The sequence below is a fragment of the Psammomys obesus genome, unplaced genomic scaffold (assembly GCF_907164565.1).
Source record: "Psammomys obesus unplaced genomic scaffold, mPsaObe1.curated_primary_1811, whole genome shotgun sequence".
In the NCBI taxonomy this organism is placed as follows: domain Eukaryota; kingdom Metazoa; phylum Chordata; class Mammalia; order Rodentia; family Muridae; genus Psammomys; species Psammomys obesus.
The window spans coordinates 56,676,675-56,692,371 of NW_026585644.1; positions in this window are offsets into that span (position 1 = coordinate 56,676,675).

A 15,697-nucleotide genomic window follows, 5' to 3' on the forward strand; every position below is an offset into this window, starting at 1 on the left:
AATTACAGTTTATTTAAATTTGTATCTCAACTGTAGCCTCCTCCCTCCTTCCCTTCAAAGCCCATGCTCCATTCCTCATCTCCTCCCATGCCCATATCCAAGTCCACTGATAGTGGAGGTACTCTTCTTCCATTTGACCCTAACCAATTAGGTCTCATCAGGACTGGCTGCATGTCTTCCTCTATGGCGTAGCAAGGATGCTCCCCAACACCACCACCAGGGGAAGGTGACCAAAGACACAGCCACTGAATTCAAGTTAGAGACAGTCCCTGTTCCCTTTCTAGGGAATCCACTTGGATACTAAGCTGCCATGGGCAACATCTGAGCAGGGGGTCTAGGTTATATCCATGACCTAGTATCAGTTGGTTGGAGTATCAGTATCAGAAAACAAACAAACAAAAAATAAAACAAAAAAACCTCTGTACCCAGATTTTTTGGTTCTGTTGTTCTCTTCGAGGAGTTCCTGTCCCCTCCAGGTCTTAGCACCTCCACCTTATTTCATACGATTCCCTGAACTCTGTCCAAAGTTTGGTTATGAGTCTCAGCATCTGCTTTGATAAACTGCTGGGTAGAGTCAGATGTCCTCTGTGGTAGGATCCTGTCCTGTTTCCTGTTTACTCCTACTTCCTATGTCTGTCCCGTTTGTTTTTCTGAGTGAAGATTGATCATCTTGCCCAGGGACCTACTTCTTGTTTAGCTTCTTTAGTCATACAGATTTTACTATGTTTATCCTATATTATATGTCTAATATGCACTTATAAGTGAGTATATACCATGTGTGTCTTTCTGTTTCTAGGATACCATGCTCAGGAAGATCTTTTCTAGATCCCACCATTTGCCTGCAAATTTCATGATTTCTTTGTTTTTTATTGCTGAATTGTATTCCATTGTGTAAATGTACCACAGTTTCTGTATCCTTTCCTCAGTTGAGGGACATCTGGGTTGTTTCCAGGTTCTGGCTATTACAAATGAAGCTGCTATGAATATGATTGAGCATATGTCCTTGTTGTGTACTTGAGCATATTTTGTTTATATGCCTAGGAGTTGTATAGTTGGATCTTGAAGAAGCACTATTCCTAATTGTCTGAGAAAGCACCAGATTGATTTCCAAAGTGGTTGTACAATTTTACATTCCTCCCAACAATGGAAGAGAGTTCCCCTTTCTACACATCCTCTTCAACATGTATTTTCCCTTTAGTGTTTGATCTTAGCCATTCTTTTGGTTGTAAGGTTTAATCTCAGGGTCCTTTTGATTTACATTTCCCTGATGCCTAAGGGCCTTGCACATTTCTTTAGTGTTTCTCTGCCATTTCATAGTCCTCCACAGAAAATTGTCTATTTAGCTCTGTACCCTTTATTTTAAATAAATTACTTTATTTGTTGGTTTTTAACTTCTTGTGTTCTTTACATATTCTGGATATTATACCTCTGTCAGATATAGGGTTGGTGAAGATCTTTTCGCAGTCTGTAGGCTGTCATTTTGTTCTGATGACAGTGTCCTTTGCTTTACAGAAGCTTTTCAGTTTCAGGTGGTCCCATTTATTGATTGTTGCTCTTAGAGCTTGTGCTGTTGGTATCCTGTTCAGAAAGTTTTCTCCTGTGCCAATGAGCTCAAGGCTCTTCTCCATTTTTTCTTCTAACAGATTTAGTATGTCAGGTTTTATGTTGAGGTCTTTGATCCACCTTGGACATTAGTTTTATGCAGTTGATCATTATGGGATCTGTTTGCATTTTTCTACAGGGAGACATGCTGGTAGACCAGCAACATTTGTTGAAGATGCTGTCTTTTTTCCATTGTATGATTTTTGGCTTTGTAAAAAATCAAGTATCCATAGGTGTGCAGGGTTATTTCTGGGTCTTCTATTTGATTCCACTTATCCAGCATTCTGTTTCTATGACAGAACCATGCAGTTTTTATTACCCTTACTCTGTTATACAGCTTGAGATCAGGGATGGAGATAACTCCAAACCATCTGTTGTTGTACAAGATTGTTTTGGCAAATCTGGTTTTTTAGTTTTGCCCTATGAAGTTGAAAATTTTTCTTTCAAGTTCTGTAAAGAATTATGTTAGTATTTTAATGGAAATTGTATTAAATCTGTTGATTACTTTTAGCAGATGACCATTTGTCTATGTTAATTGATAATTGTACCAATCCATGAGCACTAGAGATCTTTCCATCTTCTGATATCTTCTTCAAATTCTTTCTTCAGAGACTTGAAGTTCTTTTTTTTTTTTTCCAAACAAGTCTTTCACTTGCTTAGTTAGAGTCACACCAAGTTACTTGATATTTTTAGTGGCTATTGTGAAGGGTGTTGTTTCTCTAATTTCTTTCTTGGCCCTTTTGTCTTTGGTATACAAAAGGGCTTCTGATTTTTTTTGTGTGTGTTAGTTTTGTATCCAGTCACTTTGCTGAAGGTGTTTATCAACTGAAGGAGTTCTCTAGATTAATTTTGGGGGTTGCTCATGTATACTATCATATCATCTACAAATAGTTATATTTCACTTTTTCCTTTTCAATTTGTATCCCCTTGAACTCCTTTAGTTGTCTTATTGCTTTAGATAGGACTTCAAGTACTAAGTTGAAGTGATAAGGAGAGAGTGGGCAGCCTCGCCTTGTCCCTGATTTCAGTAGGATTGATTTAAGTTTCTCTCCATTTAGATTGATGTTGGCTATAGGATTGCTGTATATTGTCTTTAGTATATTAGGTATGTGCGTTGTATCCTTTATCTCTCCAAGACTTTAAACAAGAATGTGTGTTGGATTTTGACAAATGCTTCTTCAGCATCTCAGCAGATGATCATGTGGTTTTTTTTTTTTTTCCCTTCAGTTTGTGTATGTGGTGGATTACATTGATGGATTTCCACATATTGATCCACTCCTGCATGCTTGGGAAGAAGTCTACTTGGTTATTTTGGATGATATTTTTTATGTGTTTTTGGATTTAGTTTGCAAGTATTTTATTGAGTATTTTTGCATCAATGTTTATAAGAGAGATAGGTCTGAATTTCTCTTTTTTCCTGGGTCTTGGTGTGGCTTAGTTATCAAGGTGTCTGTGGATTCACAGAATGTGTTTGGTAATGATCCTTCTGGTTCTATTTGTGGAATAGTTTGAAAAGAATTAGAGTCAGCTCTTCTTTGAAGGTCTGGTAGAATTCAGAGATGAAACCATCTGGCCATGGACTTTTTTAGAAGGGAGACTTTTTTTTAACTTTTACTAATTACACTTTATTCACTTTCTATCCCCCATTAGCCCCTCCCTCCCCCTTCCTTATGCATGCCCCTCCTCAAGTCCAATGATAGGGGAGGTCCCCATCTCCTTCCTTCTTATCTTAGTCTATCAGATCTCATCAGGAATGGCTGCATTGTCATCTTCTGTAGCCTAGTAAGGGTGCTCACTCCTCAAGGAGGAGGCCAATCAGATTATGTCAGAGGCAGTCCCTCTTCCCATTACTATGTAACCCACTTGGACACTAAACTGCCATGGGCTACATCCGTTCAGGGGTTCTACGTTATATCTATGCATGGTAATTGGTTAGAATATGAGTCTCTGGAAAGACCCCTGTGTTCAAATTCTTCTGGTTCTGTTGCTCTCCTTGTGGAGTGCCTGTCCTCTCCAGATCTTACTATTTCCCACATCTTATATAAAATTCCATGCACTCTGACCAACAGTTGGCCATAAGTCTCAGCATCTGCATTGATAGTCTGCAGGGCAGAGCCTTTCAGTGGCCCTCTGTGGCAGGCTCCTAACTTGTTTCTTGTATTTTTCTTCTATTTGTATCCATCCTCTTTGCCTTTCAGGATGGGGATTGAGCATCTTAATCAGGGTCCTCTCTCTTGATTAGTTTCTTTAGGTGTACAAATTTTAGTAGGTTTATCCTATATTACATGTCCATATGAGTGAGTATATACCATGTATGTCTTTCTGCTTCTGGGACAGCTCACTCAGGATGATCCTTTCCAGGTCCCACCATTTAACTGCAAATTTCTTGATTTCCTTGTTGTTCATTGCTGAGTAATATTCCATTGTGTATATGTACTACAGTTTCTGCATCCAATCTTCAGTTGAAGGGCATCTAGGATGTGTCCAGCTTCTGGTTATTATAAATAAATCTGATAAAAACATAGCTGAGGAAATGTCTTTATTGTGTACTTGAGACTCTTTTGGATATATGCCTACAAGTGGCATGGCTTAGTCTTGAGGAAGTGCTATTCTTAGTTTTGTGAGAAAGTGTCAGATTGATTTCCAGAGTGGTTATACGAGTTTACTTTCCCACCAGCAGTGGAGGAGGGTTCCCATTTCTCCAAAACCTCTCCAGCATCTGTTGTCACTTGGGTTTTTCATCTTGGCCATTCTGATGGGTATAAGGTGAAATCTCAGGGTCATTTTGATTTGCATTTCCCTGATGGCTAATGATGTTGAGCATTAATTTAAGTGTTTCTCTGCCATTCGATATTCATCTACAGAGAATTCTCTGTTTAGTTCTGTATCCCATTTTTTAATTGGATTACTTGGTTTGCTGCTTTTCAGCTTCTTTAGTTCTTTAAAAATACTCAAAAAAATACTTGCAAACCAAATACAAGATCACATCAAAGATATTATCCACTATGACCAAGTAGGTTCATCCCAGGAATGTAAGGGTGGTTCAAAATACAGAAATCCATTAATGTGATCCACCATATTAACAAACTGAAAGAAAAAAAAAACCACACGATAATCTTCTTAGATGCTGAAAATACATTTCACAAAATCAAACATCCATTCATGTTTAAAAAATTGGAGAGATCAGAGATACAAGGCACATATCTAAACATAGTAAAGGCTATATACAGCAAGCCTATAGCAAACATCAAACTAAATGGAGAGAAACTTAAAGCAATTCCACTGAAATCAGGGACAAGGCAAGGCTGCAACTTTCTCAGTATCTCTTTACCATACTTCTGGAAGTTCTTGCTAGAATAAAAAGACAGTTGAAGGAGATCAAGGGAATACAAATTGGAAAGAAAGAAGTCAAATTATCACTATTTGCAGATGATATGATGGTATACATAAGTGACCCCAAAAATTCTACTAGGTAACTCCTACAGCTGATAGACATTTTCAGCAAAATGGCCGGATATAAAAATAACTCCAAAAAATCAGTAGCTCTCCTGTAAACAAAAGACAAAAGGGCTCAGAAATAAATTAGGGAAACAACACCCTTCACAATAGCCACAAATGACACAAAGTACCTTGGTGTTACCCTAACTAAGGAAGTGAAAGACCTGTTTGAAAAAAAAATTCAAGTTTCTGAAGAAAGAATTAGAAGAATATATGAGAAGATGGAAAGATCTCCCATTTTCATGGCTTCACAGGATAAACATAGTAAAAATGGCCATCTTACCAAAAGCAATCTACAGATTCAGTGAAATTCCCATCAAATTATCACACAATTCTTCACAGACCTGCAAAGAAAAATTCTCAGCTTCATATGGAATAACAAGAAACCCAGAATTGCTAAAACAATCCTCTACAATAAAAGATCTTCTGGAGGGATCTCCATCCCTGATCTTAAGCTGTACTGTAGAGCAACAGTAATAAAAACTGCATGGTACTGGCATAGAAACAGGATGATGCATCAATGGAACCAAACAGAAGACCCAGAAACAAACCCACAAACTTATGGACACCTGATTTTTGACAAAGATTCCAAAAATATACAATAGAAAAAAGAGAGCATCTTCAACAAATGGTGCTGGTCTAACGGGATGTCTACATGTAGAAAAATGCAATTATATCCATACTTATCACCCTGCACAAATCTAAAGTCCAAGTGGATAAAAGACCTCAACGTAAAACCACACATTAAATCGGTTAGAAGAAAAAGTGGGGGAGACCCTAGAACTCATTGGTACAGGAGAAAACTTCCTGAAGAGAACACCAACAGCACAGGCTCTTAGAGCAATAATCAATAAATACGACCTCATGAAACTGAAAAGCTTCTGTAAAGCAAAGGACACCGTCATCAAAACAAAACGAATGCCTACAGACTGGGAAAGAATCTTAACCAACTCTTTATCTAATAGAGGGCTAATATCCAGTATATATAAAGAATTAAGGAAGGGAGACTTTTGATGACTGCTTCTATTTCCTTGAGAGATATAGGACTATTTAATCTATTTACCTGATCTTGATTTAATTTTGGTAAATAGAATCTATCAAGGAAATTGAGCATTTCATTTAAACTTTCAAATTTTGTGGTTTATTTTTTGTAAGACCCAATGATTGTTTGGATTTCCTCAGTGTCTGTATTTATATCTACCTTTTTATTTGTGATTTTGATGATTTGGATATTTTGTTTATGACTTTTATTCAGTTTGTCTAAGGTTTTGTCTATCATCTCCTTGATTTTCACACACAGACACACACACAAAAACAAACAAACAAACAAACAAACAAAAAACCCAGCTCTTGGTTTCATTGATTTCTTTGAATTCTTTCTTTGTTTCTAATTCATGGATTTCATCTCTGAGTTTGATTATTTCCAATTGTCTACTCCTCTTCGGTGTGTCTGACCACAGCCAACATCAAAATCAAAGGATCTAACAGCCATTGGTCATTAATCTCTGTCAACATCAATGGACTCAATTCTCCAATAAAAAGACACAGATTAACAGAATGGATATGTAAACGAAACCCAGAAATCTGTTGGAAACAAGAAACACACCTAAGACACAAAGATAGACATTACCTGAGGGTAAAGGGTTGGAAGACGACTTTCCAAGCAAATGGACCCAAGAAACAAGCAGGAGTAGCTATTCTAATATCTGATAAAATAGACTTTCAACCAAAATTAATAAAAAGAGATGGGGAAGGACACTTCATACTCATCAAGGGAAAATTCCACCAGGAAGACATCACAATCCTGAACATCTATGCCCCAAATGCAAGAGCACCCACATTTGTAAAAGAAACATTGATAAAATTTAAACCACATATAGATCCCCACACATTAATAGTGGGAGACTTCAACACCCCACTCTCAACAAAGGACAGGTCAACAAAACAAAAATTAAAAAAGAAACAATATCTCTGACAGAGGTCATGAATCAAATGGACCTAACAAACATTTACAGAACTTTACACTCAAACACAAAAGAATTTACCTTCTTCTCAGCACCTCATGGAACCTTCTCCAAAATAGACCATATAGTTGGTTACAAAGCAAGCCTCAACAGATACAAGAAGATTGAAATAATCCCTTGTATCTTGTCTGATCACCATGAAATAAAGCTGGACCTCAACAGTAACAGAAATAGCAAAAAGCCTACACACACATGGAAACTGAACAACTTTTTATTAAATGACAGCTGGGTCAGGGAAGAAATAAAGAAAGAAATTAAAGTCTTTCTAGAAATCAATGAAAATGAAGACACAACATACCCAAACTTGTGGGACACAATGAAAGCAGTGCTAAGAGGAAAGGTCATAGCACTAAGTGCCTTCAAGAAGAAATTTGAGACAGCTCATTCAAGCAACTTAATGGCTCACTTAAAAACCCTAGAAAAAGAAGAAGCAGACACACCAAAAAGGAGTAGATGGCTGGAAATAATCAAACTCAGGGCTGAAATCAATCAATTGTAACCAAATAAAACAATTCAAAGAATCAATGAAACCAAGAGCTGGTTCTTTGAGAAAATCAACAAGATTGACAAACCCTTAGCCAAGCTAACTAAAAGGCAGAGACAATACCCAAATCAACAAAATCAGAAATGAAAAGGGGGACATAACTACAGACACTGAGGAAATCCAAACAATCATTAGACTTACTTATTCTAGGGCTTTTAAGTGTGCCTTAAATTTGCTTGTATTATATGTTTCCAAACTTCTTCTTGAAGGCATTTAGTGCTATGAACTTTCCTCTTAGCACTGCTTTCATTGTGTCTCATAAGTTTGGATGAGTTGTGCCTCCATTTTCACTGAATTTTTTGAAGTCTCTAATTTCTTTTATTTTTTTCCTGATTGAGCTGTCACTGAGTAGAGAATTGGTTAGTTTCCATGTGTTTTTAGGCTTTTTGTTATTTCTGTTGATGTTGAAGTCTAACTTTAAGTCATGGTGCTCTGAAAGGATACATGGTATTATTTCTGTCTTCTTGTATCTGCTGTGGTTTGCTTTGTGTCTGACTATATGGCCCAATTGTTTGAAAAGGTTCTATTAGGTGCTGAGAAGAAGGTATATTCTTTTGAGTTTGGTGAAAAATTCTGTAGATATCTATTAGGTGCATTTGATTTATGACCTCTGTAAGTGTCATTATTTCCATATTTATTTTCTGTCCAGATGGTCTGTCCCTTGGTGATAGTGGAGTGTGGAAGTCTCCCACTATTAAGGTGTTGGGATTGATGTGTGATTCAAGCTTTAATAATGTTTCATTTACAAATGTAGGTGCTGGACTATTTGGGGCATAGATATTCAGGATTGTTTTGTCCTCCTGGTGGATTTTTTTCTTTGATGAGAATTAAATGTCTTTCCTCATCTTTTTTGATTAATTTTGGTTGAAAATCTATCTTATTAGATATAAGGACGGTTACTCCACCTTGTTATTTTAGTTTATTTGCTTTAAAAACCTTTTTCCACCCTTTTACTCTGAGGTAGTATTTATCTTTGTTGCAGAGGCATGTTTCTTGGATGCAGTAGAATTTTGGATTCTTTTTCTGCAATCATTCTGTTAATCTGTATCTTTTTATTGGAGAGTTGAGTCTGTTAATGTGATAGATAACAGTGGTCAATGAATGTTAATTTCTGTTATTGTGGAGTTTGTGGTTATACTGTGTTTCAATGCTTGTTTTCTTTTAATATTTTGTTGTGAAGTTATCTATATCCTGTGTTTTCTTGGGTGTAGTTAGTTTCATTATATTGGATATTTCCTTCTAGTATCTTCTGTAGTTCTGGGTTGCTGTGTAGATATTGTTTAAGTATAGTTTTGTCATAGAATATTTTGTTTTCTCCATCTATGTAGATTAAAAGATTTGCTGCTTTAGTATTCTGGGTTAGCATCTGTGTTCTCTTAGAGTCTGTATGACATTTGCCCAGGCCCTTCAGGCTTTCATAGTTTCTGTTGAGAAGTCTGGTGTAATTCTAGTAGGTCTACATTTATATGTTACTTGACCTGTTTCCTTTGATGACTTTAATGTTTTTTTCTCTGTTCTGTAGATTTGGTGTTTCGAGTATTATGTAAGAAGTTTCTTTTCTAGTCTATTTGGTATTCTGTAGGCCTCTTGAAGGTTACGGACATCTCTTTCTTTAAGTTGGGAAAATTTTCTTCTATGATTTTTTTGAAAATATTTTCTGGACCTTCTAACCTGGAATCTTCTTTTTTGTCTATTCCTGTAATTCTTATGTTTTGTCTTTTCATGGTGTCCTTGATTTCTTGTATGCTTTGTGTCAGGACCTTTTCTGATTTTATGCCTTTTTTGTTTGTTTGTTTGTTTGAGTGATGTATTGATTTCCTCAATTGTTTCTTCTGTGTTCAAGACTCTCTCCTCTATATCTTGAATTGTGCTTACCTCTCTAGATGCTTACCTCTATAGTTTCAAATCTCTTCACTAGGTTATCGATCTCATGGAGTCTCTCTATGTGTCTTCTTATTTATTTTAATTCCGTTTAATGTCTTATACCACTCCCTTAATCTGTTGAATGTGGATTCCTGTCTGTCCATGATGACATCTATTTTTTTGTTTGTTTTCTCTCTTTATTCCTCTATATGTGCCTTTGTTTGGTGGTATATGCCTTTATTTCTTTGGGAGCTTTGTTCATTTCCTCTTTATGTGACTCTAAGAATTGGTTAAACACAGATTTGAGATTATTTTCCAGTGTTTCTGATATATTAAAATATCCATTGATTTTTGGGGTTGCTAGTGAAGCCATGATGTCCTGAATTTTTTTTTTTTCTGGATGTGTTATTATGCTGGCATCTAGCCATTTGCTTATCTGTAACCTCTGTTTGTTTCTGAAACCTATACTGCAGACTGGGTCCTTCTGTTTCTGGAGTCTGGAGTATTCTTCAGGAAGATTAGAGAGGCCCACCAGTTTGAGAGCAGATGCTGGTGTTTCAGCTGTAGTTAAGCAAGGAAGGTTGCAGGCACATGTGCCCAAGCATGGAAGTGTACATGGAAATGTGTCTTGAAGGACTGGGTACTAGAGCATGTAGATACTTTGAAGGATGGAACAAAAGTGCAGGTGGGAGCGCTGGCACAGTTTGTGTGTTCAATGCACATGTGCAGGTGTTTTGAATGCCTTAGTGGCCCACATGTCTTACTGTCCCCCAGGCATTCAGATTGATCTGGGTTGCTCCATCTTGGCTGCAGGAATTGTTTGTGTGGATTCCACTGGGAAACCCACAAAACAGGGGATTCAATGTTGAGCAAGCTGTTCCAAGGATCCTTATGTTACCCACACTGGGGGTGTGGGTGGGAGGGCTCTGATGTTTGGCTGCTAGCTTGGAGGGACCCTGGATTTGGAGCTCTGCAAGTACTCACGTGAAGACTCACTCATTCATTTGAAGGCCTATGCAGAAGCACAGGGGTCCTGGAACCCCTGCTATCTTCCCCCCACCCCCCAGTGCTTTCTCTACTCTCAGATTTGGGCCATAGGGGGCAAATAAAAGTGTAGGAGATCTGTCAGTGGTGTCTACTCTTTGGCCGCTGATCAGGTAGGCCTGTACTTTAGATCTCAGTCTCTGAGCATGGAGGCTCATCTTGGGGCTGCCTCTGCCTTCTCAGGCACCAAGCAGGGAGGCTCACGTTTGTAAGGCCACTGCACCTCAACAGCCAGCAGCTGAGCAGGGAGGACCGTGCTTGGGGGAAGGGAAAGTGTAGGGGGTCAAATGTTTGCCACTCTCAGACCCTAAAGGCCTCCATGGGTAATCTGGATCCAAACTGTCCCTGATCATGGGTTCTCCTCTCTTGTCCAGAAAGCCTCGGTGTAGATGTTCTGGCTTCAGCTGCACCCCTCCATTCACTAGTTTCAGAATTTCTTATCCGCTTCCCCTCAGATATGGTCTGCTCTGGTTGGCACCATCTTGGACATCCCTTGATTTACATTTTTTAAAATTCGTTACCAAGCACAAATATTTCTGTCTTTTCTTTTCATCTTAATTGTCTTTAACAAAGTGGAATATTTTTAAATCACTAACAAAATTTATCTGGTTTTCTACATATATATTATCTACATTGTGCATTAGTATTAAATCTTAAGAACCTGACATTAGCAAGAGTTCTCCCTCTTGATTAGTTTCTTTAGGTGTACAGATTTTAGTAGGTTTATTTTATATTATATGTCTATATGAATGAATATATACCGTGTGCATCTTTCTGCTTCTGGGATAACTCACTCAGGATGATCCTTTCCGGTCTCACCATTTACCTGCAAATTTCATGATTTCCTTTTTTTTTTTATTACTGAGTAATATTCCATTATGTAGATATACCACAATTTGTGCATCCATTCTTCCACTGAGGGGCATCTGGGCTGTTTCCAGCTTCTGGCTATTACAAATAAGGCTGATACAAACATGGTTGAGAAAATATCCTTATTGTGTACTTGATCCTCTTTTGGATATATGCCTAGGAGTGGTATAGCTGGATCTTGAGGAAGCGCTATTCCTAGTTGTCTGAGAAAGCGCCAGATTAATTTCTGGAGTGGTTGTACAAGTTTACATTCCCACCAGAAGTGGAGGCGGGTTCCCCTTTCTCCACAACCTCTCCAGCATGTTTTTTCTCTTGAGTTTTTTTCCTTAGCCATTCTGATGGGTGTAGGTGAAATCTTAGGGTCATTTTGATTTGCATTTCCCTGATGGATAATGAGGTTGAGCATTTCTTTAAATGTTTCTCTGCCATTCAATATTTCTCTATTGAGAATTCTCTGTTTATCTCTGTACCTCATTTCTTAATTGGATTACTTGATTTTTTGCTGTTTAACTTCTTTAGTTCTTTATTTCCTATCCAGAAAGGGAAGGAGGATAGACATCAGAAGAAGGAGAAAAGAGGGAACAAGTCAGGAGCCTGACACAGAGGACCTCTGAAAAGCTCTGCCCTACAGACTATCAATGCAGATGCAGAGACTTATGGCCAAACTTTAGGCAGAATGCAGAGAATTTTATGAAAGAAGTGGGGAAAAGTAAGATCTAGAGAGGACAGGAACTCCACAAGGAGAGCAACAGAACCAAAAAATCTGAGCACAGGGCTCTTTCCTGAGACTGATACTCCAACCAAGGACTATGCATGGAGATAACCTAAGACCCCTGCACAGTTGTAGCCCATGGCAGTTCAGTATCCAAGTGGGTTCCATTGAAATAGGAACAAGGACTGTCTCTGACATGAATTGATTGGCCTGCTCTTTAATTACCTTCCCCTGAGGAGGAAGCAGCATTACCAGGCCACAAAAGAAGATAATGCAGCCACTCCTGATGAGACCTGATAGACTAGGATCAGAAGAAAGGAGAAGAAGACCTCCCCTATCAGTGTACTTGGGGAGGGGCATGGGTGAAGAAGGGGGAGGAAGGGAAGGGTTGGGAGGGGAGGAGGGAGGAAACCACAGGGGGGGATACAAAGTGAATAAAGTATAATTAATAAAGAATTAAAAACAAGTAAAAAAAAAAAAAAAGAACCTGACATTAAACCCCAAATAGGTCAATTTTTCATTTTTATTTTTTTTCCTTTTCTTTCTTTCTCTCTTTTTTGATGGTTTTACACATTTTTATTTAAAGCTTTGATCCACATTTTATAAAAGCACAAGATATGCAGCCAGGATTCTTTTTAATGTGTGTAGCTATGTAATTATTTTTATCAGCACCTGTTTTAAGACCAGTGTTCTACAAAACTACATTTGTACCAGTCTTCAAAACTTTTTTACTATACTTCTCTTTCTAGTTATCTACTCTAATTATGCATGCTTCAATTACTTAATCAGTTTAACAATGATAAAAATAGAACAAAAACAAACAAATAAACATATGAAGGAAAAATCCTAACAAGAATTTTATCTTAGTTGGTACTTTAAACTGTGCTATCTCTTACACAATGTAGTCCCATTATACACAATTGAAGAAAAAAATGTGGTGTTGAAACATTGGGATAAAATGTAAGGTGTGACCTAACACATCTTAACACTTACTCTTTTGTTAAACATTTAGTTTGGTCTCTCTGTGATACCACAGCCTCTTAAGGGCAGGGATCATATGCTTTATTGCAACCTATTACACATACTCCTTCTAAGAAACAATTCAGTAAACATTGACTGCCTTTTAAAGACTCAAATGCCCTTTTTTTCCTTTATTGTTTTTGTTCACGAGGAATGTATTGCCTTCAGGTAGACTAGAACAGGGTTTCAAACATGTCCCTGGCCTCTCCCCTAGGCCAGTGATAGCTGAGGTCTTCCATTTGACCCTAGCTTATCAGGTCTCATCAAGACTGGTTGCATTGTCTTCCTCTGTGACCTATCAAGGCTGAACCCCCTAGAAGGAGGTGATCAGAGAGCCTGCCACTAAGTCTATGCCAGAAAAAGCCACTGCTCCCTTCATTAGGGAACCCACTTGGATAGTGAGTCTATGGGCTACACTGGAGCCAGGGTTTTAGGTCTTCTCCATGAATTGTCCTTACTTGGTGTGTCATTCTCTTCAGGGCCCCCAGGGCTCAGTTTTGTTGGCTCTGTTGATCTCCTTTTGGAGCTCCTGTTCCCTCCCTGTCTTTCTGTCTCCCCGTTATTTCATAAGATTACCTGCACTCTGCCCAAAGTTTGACTAATGAATTTCAGCATCTGCTTCTAAACCTCTGTCAATAGAGCATTCCAGTGGCTGACTGTGGTAGGCTCCTGTCCTGTTCTCTTTCTTCTCCTGCTTCCAATGTCTATCTCATTTATCCTTCAATGAAGGATAAATGAGGACTGAGCATTTTCCCTAGGATCTTTCTTGTTTTTTAACTTGGCAAATATCCAAAATATAAAAAGAACTTAAGAAGTTAAACACCAACAAACCAAGTAATCCAATTAAAAATGGGGTACAGAGATAAACAAAATTCTCTGTAGAGGAATAATTGGAATGGCAGAGAAACATTTAGAGAAATGTTCAACGTCCTTAGTCATCAGGGAAATGCAAATCAAAATGACCCTGAGATTTCATCTTACACCCATCAGAATGGCTAAGATCAAGAACTCAAGTGTAAACACATGCTGGAAAGGATGTGGAAGAAGGGGAACCCTCCTTCATTGCTCGTGGGAATGTAAACTTGTACAACCACTTTGGAAATCAAGCTGACGCTTTCTCAGAAAATTGAGAATAGTGCTACCTAAAGATCCAGCTATACTACTCCTAAGCATATATCCAAAATATACTCAACTTTTATACAACAAGGACATTTGCTCAACCATGTTCTTAGGAGCTTTATTTGTAATAGCCAGAAGCTGGAAACAACCTAGATGTCCCTGATCGGAGGAGCAGACACAGAAATTGTGGTACATTTACACAATGGAATACTACTCACCTGTTAATAACAAGGAAATGAAGAAATTTGCAGACAATTAGTGGGAACTAAAACAGATCATCCTGAGTGAGGTATCCCAGAAGCAGAAAGACACATATGGTATATACTCACTCATAAGTGGATATTAGCCATACAATATAGGATGAACATACTAAAATCTATACTCCTAAAGAAGCTAAACAAGGAAGACCCTAGGGAAGATGCTCAATCCTTATTTTTACTTTCTAATTTCATGAAAACATTTAACATCTTGAGAAAAACCACTCAGTTACAAAACGTTAGGGAAAACCCACATTAAAACCTGAGCGAATGTTTCATCATATTTTTGAGGTTTGTATTTGGCTTTGGTATTGAATTTGGTTTTGCTTTGCTGAAGTGTGAATAAAATTTATACCTAGTGCTTTGCTTTTGAAGGCGGATATATTCCTGTTTTGCAATATAATTTTACTGTGCATTAAATACTGATTTTAATGGATCTTATTTCTCAAAATCAGATTATATATCTGCAAAGTATTTAAATGTTTGATGGCTTTGTTTTCATTGTATACAGAAATATTTTTATTTGTTTTTTCATTTATTTTATGTGTATGAGTGCTCAATCTGCAAGTACACCATCAGAGGAAACCAGATCACATTATAGATGGTTATGACCCACCATGTTGTTGCTGGTAATCAGACTCAGAACCTCTGGAAGAGTAAACAGTCTCTTACCATCTCTGTACCTCTAGAAATATTTTTTCTATGTAGAAACATTTTATTCTAGTATTCTATTTGAAAAGCCTTGGGATAAAAAAAAAACTGTATATTTCCTGTATATAAACTTGCTTTCGTTAGAATTTTTAGTCAGCTTCAGAAAGCTTCCTAGCAGCTGCTCAGATACTGATTCCTTCTGTATGCATAGTCATAGTATGGTTGTGGTTCATTCCACCATGAAATTTCCTACACTGGCTATAGTCAGACAGCCTGAACAAAAAACTATAATACAAACATTCTTTTACATATTTTTCAAATTTATTATGTCTATTATTTGGTCAAACAATGTCAAAGGTTGTTGAAAGTTAAAAATCTCTTTTATCTACCTCATAAGTTATTTAGCATCATTTAAATATTGTAGTCCATAGTCCATATAAAAAAGAGTGCAGAGTAATCGGGCATTGCAATATCTACAGATATTCTATAATCC